Source organism: Microplitis mediator, chromosome 1 (assembly GCF_029852145.1).
Source record: "Microplitis mediator isolate UGA2020A chromosome 1, iyMicMedi2.1, whole genome shotgun sequence".
Classification (NCBI taxonomy): Eukaryota; Metazoa; Arthropoda; class Insecta; order Hymenoptera; family Braconidae; genus Microplitis; species Microplitis mediator.
Window position 1 is genome coordinate 16,318,139 of NC_079969.1, and position 11,581 is coordinate 16,329,719.

General features: G+C 32.7%; 1 long non-coding RNA gene across 1 annotated transcript; it reads left to right on the forward strand.

Annotated features, from left to right (window-relative positions):
* The first annotated feature begins 10,009 nt into the window (after positions 1-10,009).
* On the forward strand, positions 10,010-11,560 carry LOC130673862 (uncharacterized). The gene is made up of 2 exons (XR_008990947.1): positions 10,010-10,926; positions 11,079-11,560. It is a non-coding gene; the product is annotated as an uncharacterized LOC130673862 (long non-coding RNA).
* The last annotated feature ends 21 nt before the right edge of the window (positions 11,561-11,581 follow it).

The following is an 11,581-nucleotide window of genomic DNA, read 5'->3' on the forward strand; positions in this document are numbered from 1 at the left end:
GATCTACGACATCACGGCGAGATCTCGCGTCGATTCACTGTGATTCACCGCAACATCACGGTGATTCCCGATGATTCACCGTAATACACCGTGATTCAGGACCGCCAGGGTATTCCTATATAAATCCATACACTCCTATATTAATCACTATCGATTCTTACATAAAGTCATACTTTCCTATATGGATTGATTCCTATGGGTTCCCATGCAATTACACGTGGATTTTGTTTGATACGGTAATTTATAACTATTATTGGTTGCTTGTACATTCTATTTGTTAACTTATTATTTATGATAACTGTTAGTATTATAATGCATATAATTATTTATTACATAATTATGACCCAATCCAATGAACAGAGGCTTATTTATACTTTCAAACATGTGGATTTTATAACTTTTCCTCGGGTATCAAATATCAAGTGACGAGAGATCGCTTATCTCAAGACCACATTGTGCTGTTTATATTTAGTTTCTTATAAGTTAATTACAATAATTTTTTTTACTTATTATTTAACTTCTTCCTTTAAGCATAAATGTAAAAAATGAGTGTGAATCTAGCAGACATCAGAGAAATTTAAAATTATTAATAAATAAAGTAAATAATAGTTAAAATTGAATTTTAAAAAATGCACTTTTAAAAAATTTTTTAATTAATAACTGCATTTTTTGAATTATTTACTCTATTTATTTATAATTTAAAATTTGTCTGATATCTGCGACATTCACACTCGTACATATAAAATGTATGAGCAACAGGGATTTGCCTCATAAATAAAAAAAACAGTATTTTTAAGTATCTAAAATGTTAGTAGATAGTTTAAACAATAATTTAAATGAGCGCGAATTTTAAAAATTAAATTTTACTGTCTAATCAACAGAAGGAGGCACCGTGAGCATTAAGGGCTTGCAGGCAAAATCCCCACATCACATTCTGACCAGTGTTTATTTCGCCTAAATACGTTTCCATGAAGCAACAAAATGCCCAAATCACAAATAGCCAAAGTGACAAAATGTTGAAGTCACAAAATGCAAATGTTTCAATACGTTGGAATAAAAACACGCCCAAGTAACAATTCGACCAATTGAAAAAATGTCAAAGTTAAAAAATCCTAAAATCATACATCGCAGAATTCACGATTCGTCCAAGTGACAATTCGTCAAAATTATAAAATGCCCAGAAAAAAAAAGGAGGATAACTTTGGCAGGTATACGACTCAGCCATAAGCGACTCTACCAAAAATATATCTCTACCCAATTGAAGTCAGCCGCATCATACCTACCTTGAGAATTCCCGATCCAATAAAATATCTACCATCTCAAAATCTCTATCAATGAAAAAATCTACCATCATATAATCACTATCAGAAAGAAAACACTACCAAATTGCGTTTATGAATAAACTCTACCGTTTTGAAATCCCTACCATCAACTTTAGAATGGTCGATAAAATGGTAAATTTTGAATTTCGATGTTGGGAAGGCAGAAAATTTTTGAAAGAGTTAGAGTTAATGGTTCTTAGGACGAAGTCTAATTCTTATGTCTTGAGTTTAAAATTTTCACTTTTTTAAATATAAATTAAATAATTACATTAAAAATGATAATAAAAACAATATTTATCCGTTAAAAACGATCACTAACAAGAAAAAATAAAATTTCTCTAATATTAAACAAATAAAAATGCGAAAATAGATCAAAATGAAATTTAAGTACAAAAAAAATTTGATATTTTTTTTTTTTCATACAATTTTGATTACAAATAAGAATATCGTCATGATAAATTTTTAATAAAAAAAAATATTTTTTTTGATTAATTGATTGGTCAAAATAGCAAAAAAATAGTTTAATACAATACGCATAAGCGTCCAGTTTTGAATAATTGACCGCAATGATGTTACCAATTATTTTTCATTATTTTTTTTTTGTTCTGAATAATAATTATAATTAATTATTATTGTTAAAAATATAAAGATTGTTTTTTAAGCTGTAAAATCAGCTATTTATGTGTATGTTCAAATATACTGAAATAATACTGAAAGTGACAGGCATTAGATAATAATGTCATTTTTTAAAGAAAAATTAATTTTTGGCGTAATAAAATGTGTTAAGTATGCGCAGAATTTTTTTTTGCTATTTTGATAGGTAAATTTCGGAATTTTTTGAAAAGTAATTAACTAATTCACTTTAATTAACAAGAAAAGCAAAGCCTGCTACTTTCAGTATTTTTCAATAGTTAAGAAATTATAAACACTATTGTTCTGAGATAATATCACAAAAATAATAAAATATAAGCATACATTTATTATCTGCATTTTATTTTAATTTAAGAAAATTAATTTTATTTTTGATTAATTAATATTTTTTCAAATTTGATTTGATTTCAATTATAGCTTATGTTTTAATACGATGATAACAAGACCAATCAATTAATCAAAAAAAAAATTTTTTTTTTATTAAAAATTTAATTTCTTTTCTACTTCATTTATCTCAAAAAATTATTATGACGATATTCTTATTTGTAATCAAAATTGTATGAAAAAAACAAAAAAACAAATTTTTTTTGTACTTAAATTTCATTTTGATTTATTTTCGCATTTTTATTTGTTTAATATTAGATAAATCTTATTTTTTCTTGTTAGTGATCGTTTTTAACGGATAAATATTGTTTTTATTATCATTTTTAATGTAATTATTTAATTTATATTTAAAAAAGTGAAAATTTTAAACTCAAGACATAAGAATTAGACTTCGTCCTAAGAACCATTAACTCTAACTCTTTCAAAAATTTTCTGCCTTACCAACGTCAAAAATCAAACTTTTCCATTTTATTGACCATTCTAAAGTTGATGGTAGGGATTTCAAACGATAGAGTTTAATCATAAATGCAACTTGGTAGTGTTTTTTTCTGGTAGTGATTATATCATGGTAGATTTTTTCATTGGTAGAGATTTTGAGATGGTAGATATTTTATTGGATCGGGAATTCTCTAGGTAGGTATGATGCGGCTGACTTCAATTGGGTGGAGATTTATTTTTGGTAGGGTCGCTTATGGCTGAGTCGTATACCTGCCATAACTTTAGTCAATAATCTAGAATTCTACAGTAAAATTAGTATTATCTTAACAGTAACCAGATAATAGATAAAAAAAAATCAGCGGTAAATTTAAAAACAAGATAATTGTATATCATAATAATAAATAGTACTTTTTGGAATTGAACAAGAAGTAAATTTATTATCTTTCATATTTAATAAAAAATAAATAAATTAAAACTTTATGGCAATTTAAGTAAAAATAATTATTAAAAAAACAAAAAAAAATTTTCTTTGACATTTGAAACGAATTACTTAAAGTAATTACCTAGTCCAAATAAGACATTAATATAGAATATACATATAATTACAACTTGACTAATTTCTATACATTATTTTTACGTACATGTAAATTTTCAAGTCATAAATATATCGTTAAAATTATTTTTTTATTGTTCGTAAATCAATCAATTTTAAAAAATATTAATTTTAAAGATAACTATCATTTAAAAAACTATATTATGAACTAAAAATTATTTTATTTTATATATGATTAATTTTCAAATAGTTGAAATTTCGCAAGTATCAAAAACTAATTAAGATTGTTACAAAAAAATTTGAACCGTATTCTACACATTTTTTAGATTAGAGTCAAACTTCAAATCTTTATTAAAAAATACACTGTTAACCATTTTTTCGATGTTCTAAAATAATTATTATAAATTTACCTATGTGATTAATAAAGATTTGAAGTTTGACTCTGTAAATTGTAATACAGTAGAACCTCGATAACTCAAACCTCGATAAGTTCAAAACCTCTGTAACTTAAAAATTTTTTTGATTCCCTTCCCTTCACAGCTTAAAACCTCTATTACTTAAAGTACAAAACCTCGATAACTCAAACATTTATTTTGAGCATTGCCCTCGATAACTTAAAATAATATTTTGGTGACCTCCATAACTTAAAGTAATATCATTGAGTCATCGTATTAAGTATGTATGCAAACAAAAGGTTTCGCCAAAAGCTTAATTGATTTTCACTTTAGTTTTTCAATTAATCGGGAACTAGGGAAATAAAGGATAAAGGGGAGGGGGAGGACCTTTACTCAGTAGGAATTTTCATATAAGAGTAAATATATATGTATAAATAAATAAAAATCTATCATTTCTATTGAATTATATGTATCTTTTTCACACTCAAGTTTCCAATCAATAAACCTCGTTAAGTTAAAAATTTTACTTTAATAACCTCTCTAACTTAAACTCTCGATAAGTAAAAAACTCGATAACTCAAATTTTTTTACGTTTCCCGTGAATTTTAACTTATCGAGGTTCTACTGTATATAGAAATTAGTCAAGTTGTAGCCCGCGAAAACTAGGGAACAAATTACAATAATAAAGTACGAATGATTGTAAGAATGCTAAATTAGTTATGAATGACATCAATCAATGTAAATAAGTAAATAAACTAAGAATAAGAAAAAAAAATTTGGAAAATCCAAAAGTGCACGCCTCGAAAGCTCATGTTATGTTTTTTTTTTAAAGTTAAATTTCGAATAAAATTGAACATCCCGCTCTTTTCCCATAGAAATTTCCATGGTAAATATACGGTAATAAAAGTAAAAAAAAAATAAATAAGGAGAACATTCCTAATGCAAAATGGTGGCAGTGTGTGTTTGTTTACATGTAAGATTGCCGGTTTTAACCGTAATGATTGATTTTTAAAAAAACAAGAAGGCCTACAGTAGTGATTTTCGAAAGGAACCTTCTTTGCTTATTTCTGAAAATTTTGAAAAAAAATTAAGTAGTTTCGTCAAGTCGTTCTCGAGATATCCGTACCACGCCGTTTTTTTGAACCACAGACTAATGGACGTCCACGATAAATTTTTTTTAATGAACTTTTTTTTATATTAATACATATTAGACAAATTAAAAAAAGTATCAGGATTATTTATTAGTGTTTCAGCTTTATATTGATGTGCTTTTCATAATGTGTAAGAGTAATAGAAAAAAAAAAAAAATATATGCACTTTAATGAGTGGAAATCGTGTGACCTTGACAGGTCGGTTATAAAGTACAACCTCTCCGCTTCGCTTTCGAGGCATGCAATTGTAAAAAAATGGAAGTTATACAGTGAAATGCAAATAAAGATTATTATTATTATTATTATTATTATTATTATTATTATTATTATTATTATTATTATTATTATTATTATTATTATTTCTTTTTTAAGTAAATGCTCAGGGGGTTATCCCCGGTAGTCCGACTCTACCGAGGGCCTCACCTGAGCGCCAAATCGTTACTGCTGCGATGCTTCATCAACAAGATGATCAGCATGCGCAGCAGGCCAAGTTTCGTTGCCTAAGTAGACGGAGGGATCCAAGAATTACAGCCTTTTGCATCCTCGATGCCAGAAGCTCAACTTGCGCTGAACAAGTTGGTATTCTAGCCAATGCAGATACAAAAGACTGTTTCATTCCTCCAAGGACGCCAACAATGAGGACGACAAGTTTGACACGGTAGCCGGGGTAAAGTTTGCCAATTTCAAACAAGAGATCCTGATATATCTCGTGTTTGTGCTCTTCTTTAACCGTTATGTTATACTCAGCAGGTGCTGAGAACTCGATGACATAAATGTCACGAGCGGTTTTATCGAAGAGCACAATATCAGGTTTATTATGGTCGATTTTCCGCGTTGTTGCGAATGGCACGTTCCAATAAATGCGGCAACGGTCATTCTCAACAACTTGCGGAATATCTCCTGGCAGGTAAGGCAGCACTGGTGTTTTATCGATACCGTGCGTATGTCGAAGGTGGTAATAAAGTACTCGCAGAGCAGCATTGTGACGCTGGATGTATGCACTTCTTGCTAGCACAGGACATGCTGACAAGAGATGCATAAGCGTCTCAGGATGTTGCTTACACACCCTACACGATGTGTCGGGTAGCTGCATCTGGAGTACTTTCGCACGGTATTCGAGGGTATTGATTACACCATCTTGGCAGGCAAAGATATATCCTTCGGTCTCGGACATCAGGCCAGCTGACTTAAGGAAGGAAAACGTCAGCTGGGTGGACAAGCCATGGTCACGCACGTGTTTAAAGAACACGCTGTGCATGGACTTGTCCATGTGTGTACTGAGCAGTTTTTGCTGCTCAGCATTCCTGACGACACTCTTAAATTCCTCCTTAGGGAGTTCAATAAGAGGGTTTACTCTTCCGAGACCTAGGGATTTTGCCGCGTACTTTGCTGCCTTATATAAGAACGCTCCCTTCTGCAGATTCTCATGACTATGAACAATCTGCATAAGGAAGTCGTCCTCATCTGCAGTGAAATTGACAACTTCGTATGTTAAACCCAAAACCAAACGATCGTGTAGACACTCCAAGCTCTGTAGACCTCTCCCTCCGATGTTCCGGGAAAGGTATAATCTGGTGACTGAGGATTTAGGGTGCATGCTCCGATTGATATTCATGACTTTGCGTGTCTTGATATCGAGATCTCTAAGCTCTTTTCGGGTCCATTTAAGGACACCGAAAGAGTAGAGTAGTATTGGGACAGCAAGCATGTTTGTTGCAGAGACTTTGTTTTTCCCGGAAAGTTCTGATGACCAGATTTTCCGGAGTCTCCGTCCATACTCGCTGCAGAGAGTCGTTTTGATTTTCGAGACATCCTGCATAGGACTCCCGTCAATCCCTAGATATTTGTACGACTCTCCGGCGTCAAGATGGTCAATGACGCTCCCATCTACTAACTCGATATCTTCGCGCAAATCAGAGCACTTACCCCTCACCAGATTAACGACCGCGCACTTGTCCAACCCAAAAGCCATGCCGACATCCCGTGTATACTCCCCTACGATATTCAAGGCTGTCTGAAGGTGTTCCTCATCAGGAGCATATACCTTCAGATCATCCATGTAGAGTAAGTGGGTGATCGAATATTTCCGATCAGTTGGTGGGCCCACAGAGTATCCACGGGTACGGCGTAGCGCAACAGATATCGGCAGCAGTGAGATGCAAAACAGCAGCGGGCTCAGGGAATCTCCCTGGAAGACACCTCGCTTGTACTGTACAACTTCCGTCACACGTTTGTCGTTGCCACATGAAATGTGGAACCGTGTTCGCCAAAGTTGCATCGTACGCTGTATGCATCCCACTGTATCGCGATTGACCCCAAGGCATTTGAGCAAAAAGAGAATGAGCTCATGAGATGTTGAATCGAATGCCTTACGGTAGTCAATCCAGGCCATGGACAGGTTGCGCTGATAGTAGACTGCGTCTTGAATGACACATCGATCTACTAACAGATTCTCTTTGCAACCTGACAGGCCTCTTTTACTGCCACGCTGTTCGTATATCTGCTGCCATACAGGATCTATCTCCTGCAGAATGCGATTGTTCAAGATTTTTGTGAAAACCTTATAAACTGCATTCAAACAGGTGATAGGCCTGTAGTTCTTTGGGTCGGACAAGTCACCTTTCTTGGGGATGAGCACGGTTCGCCCTTCTACAAGCCAGCACGGAATAGGTTCGTTGCCTCTGATAAAAGCTGTAAATATCCGGCCCAGATGGCTATGGGTAGAAGTAAGTTTCTTCCACCAAAATAAGTTAATGCCATCCGGACCCGGAGCAGCCCAGTTCTTACCATTGTTCAGAGCCAAACGAACTTCTTCCACGCTGACTTCAGGGCTCTCTTCATCAGCATTGTCGTTTTGATAGTGGCGACAAAATGCCTCGAAGTCGTTGAGAGCTGGAGTGTCACGATTCACGTTTGGTTGATCACCATACAACTCGGACCAGAAAGCTTCTACTCGCTCGATAGATGGGGGATCGCCAGAAACAGATGTCTTAGGTGTCAGAAAGCGTGAAGGACTTAACCGAAACAAAGAGTTATCGGTAAGCCGCTTCAGCTTTTTCTCTAGTGACTTTTTAGCAGTCACCAGAGCCCGCAACCTGTTGAGAGAACCTTCTTTGATGTTAAGAAGATTCTCCTTATTCAGTGTGTGATGTTGATATCGTAGTCCAGCCGCAATACGGCGGACTTTAGGCGTAAACGCTTTACGAGCATTTACGTACTCAATAACACACTGAATGCGGGAGACATGTTTCCGGAGATCATCAATCTTCAGTGAAAGCTGCCCAATGCGACCTCTCATCTTAGCCTCCGGAGAAGAAGTATTATTTCTTGCCGGAGGTAAGAGTGAGGAAGCAGCATCATAGACAGCTTGATTGATGGTGAGTAGAGTAGAATCTTCCTGAATCCGAAGAGATAGCTCGTGGTTTTCCGTGTCAAGTTGGTCTTTGGGGTAGTGTGTCTTTTTAGAGACACATACTTGTCGTCTTTCAAAATCATTGTCGGCGTCTTCGGAAGAACGGCGTCTCTCCTGATGTAGCTGTGCTGGAAAAGACAGACGGTGAGATAGCCGTCTGTTATTTAACAGTGATCTTCGTGTTCGCCGGAGATGAGAGGCATAATCACGCAGATGTTGTTGTGAAAAATGGCTATGATTAGGGTGCATATCGCTCCAGAGAGCATGCATCCTAGCCATATATCCTCTCCGCTCCGGTTCACTGTTATTATAGCACATCAGGAGATCGGCTCGTAATTCCTCCGTCCACCTAAATGCGGTCCGTTGTTCGCCAAGGTCGTCATCGTTCGGAATCTCGGTGCTCCGCCCAGCTAGTGGGTAGCCCTCATCCGAGAAGGGCCGGTTGTGGGGAGCACTTCTGTGTTCAGGATTATCTTGAACTCAGTTTACTTCACATTGGGGAGTTAACCCAATGCGAAGGTTGTTGTGCGCTTAGTAGGTCAGTAGATGACGGGCTGACCTATCTAGCCCACGGTGCGCCACGGAGTAATCAAAATCTCCGCTGGCCGCACAACATGCACCGTGGGCATTTATTATTATTATTATTATTATTATTATTATTATTATTATTATTATTATTATTATTATTATTATTATTATAGTCAAGTTGTAATTATATTTATATTTTATATTAATGTCTTATTTGGACTTGGTAATTACTTTAAGTAATTCGTTTCAAATGTCAAAGAAAATTTTTTTTTGTTTTTTTAATAATTATTTTTACTTAAATTACCATAAAGTTTTAATTTATTTATTTTTTATTAAATATAAAAGATAATAAATTTACTTCTTGTTCAATTCCAAAAAGTACTATTTATTATTATGATATACAATTATCTTGTTTTTAAATTTACCGCTGATTTTTTTTATCTATTATCTGGTTACTGTTAAGATAATACTAATTTTACTGTAGAATTCTAGATTATTGACTAAAGTTATCCTCCTTTTTTTTTCTGGGCATTTTATGATTTTGACGAATTGTCACTTGGACGAATCGTGAACTTCGCGATGTATGATTTCAGGATTTTTTAGGTGCCACGACTTGTGCCGAACGGAGGTTACGTAGAAACGCACACTTGCATCAAAAGTAATAGTGTGTAGCGACTCGTACGAATAAACGAACGACCGATAAAAGTTAGGTTCGAATAAACGTACTATCGCCGACATTAATGTCAGTCATTTTTTGAAAACACTGTGAAATAAACATCCATATTTTTAAACATCTACTGAGACACAAGTCCTCAATAAATAATCGAAAAAAAAAAAAAATCTGTAATTGAAAAAGTAAATAATAAATTAATTATATAAAAAAGAAATGTATAAATAAAAATATTTATTATAAAATATGTCTATAAAAAAATAATCTTAAAAAAAAAATTCCCTATATTAAAATATAACTACAGATAAATTATAGGTATTTTTAAGATTTAAAGAAAAAAAATTTCTTATATTAAATTTTTGTATTTAATAAATTATCCAAAAAAAAATATTAAAATTAAAAGAAAATAAAAAATATGGCTCATATAAAAAGCGGTATAAAAATTAATGTCCTAAAATAAAATACTATATATATATATAAATATATGAAAATAAATAAACGCATTACTATATAAGTATACCAAATAAATTTTAGTATAGTTAAATAACCGAATAATAACATATACAAAAAATTCAAAATATAAACTAAAAAATAGAACGTTTAAAAAATATTTGAACAAATTAATATATCTATAAATATAAAACTCATTAATAAATTAACAAAAAACAAAGAAATAGTAACAATAAAAATCCATATAAAAAATAGAGCAAAATGAACTTACACATAATAAACATAACCAGAAAAAAAAATCAATGAAAATAAATATCCATATGAAAAACATAACCATATAAAAAAAAGCATGAAAATAAATTTATAATAAATATATCGATTTTTAAATAAAAAATTTTTATTTAAATAATAATCAACTATAATTCATCGTTTGTGAGTGTTTATGAATGGACGTGTTTCAACCAGTGTATACAACACAAATCAAACGGAGTAAAACTACTAACAGTGAGTCTTTAACTCAGTATAATAGAAAATAATTAAGAAAAAGTTTAATTAAAGTTAAATAATAAAAAAAAATTAAAATTAAGACGACTCTGTTATTGAATGGAAGAAAGGTAACGTCAGTTTGTTCTTCGGAGATTCCGATATGATTAAAAGACACTCGGATAGTTACCACAGCCAATCACAACTTAATAATTTAAAATTTTTCCAAAAGCGACTTGTCGGAATCGTACTCGTGTATTATTTTGACTGACCCACATTTGGAAGTAATTCATGAGGTTCACGTTGTCGAAAAATCCATGGACCGCAAAGACGATGACAAGAGGATCTGGGTTATTCCTGGAAAAAGAGTCGAGGTCGACGAAATTCAGAGTACTTCTTTTTGTTGCTAAACTAGAGATCCAACAGTAAAAATTATTTGGTCTCACAAGGTAGCAGAAACGGAAAATTTACTTGGATTTAAATTTTTATGTAAATATATTTTTTTTTTTATTAAATATTTAAAGTATTTTTTTTTTTTTTTTATTATTGTTAACAGTGTATAGCAAATTTCTGCTTTTTACACTTGTTGCCTTTAATCACAATTGCTACCTTTTTCTATTCTCTCCTCTTTTTTCATGCAGCTGTGGACTGACTTGTATTTCTGTACTGCATAATTACGTGATGACCTATACACCACCTTTTTGCCGTGGGTGTATAGCGGCAAAGAGAAACCACAGAGAAAACCTTTTGCCAGTACAGCTTTCATTTTTCGGAGCGGGTGAAGTTTCAGTGATCGATAAAATTCCGTGGCTCTTCAGTCCACGCCTAGCGCACAGAGACGTCCGATCAAGTTCAATGCATGGCTAAGCGGTCATCCAGCCAAACAGCAACCGCACTCGGTGCTGTTTAACTTTGGTGATCGCCCGAGCTACACATGAACCGATTGGCTGCCTCTGCCCCCTGTTAAATATTTAAAGTATTTACAAGGATCGAAATTACAACATGGCGAAGAAATTAAAAAAAAAAAAAATATAATAAATAAATATAAAATGTAATTTATGTAAGTATATTTAAAAAAATAAAATAACATATGTAAGTATATTTAAAATACAATAAAATAACATTCACGTAATGAATATTTTTA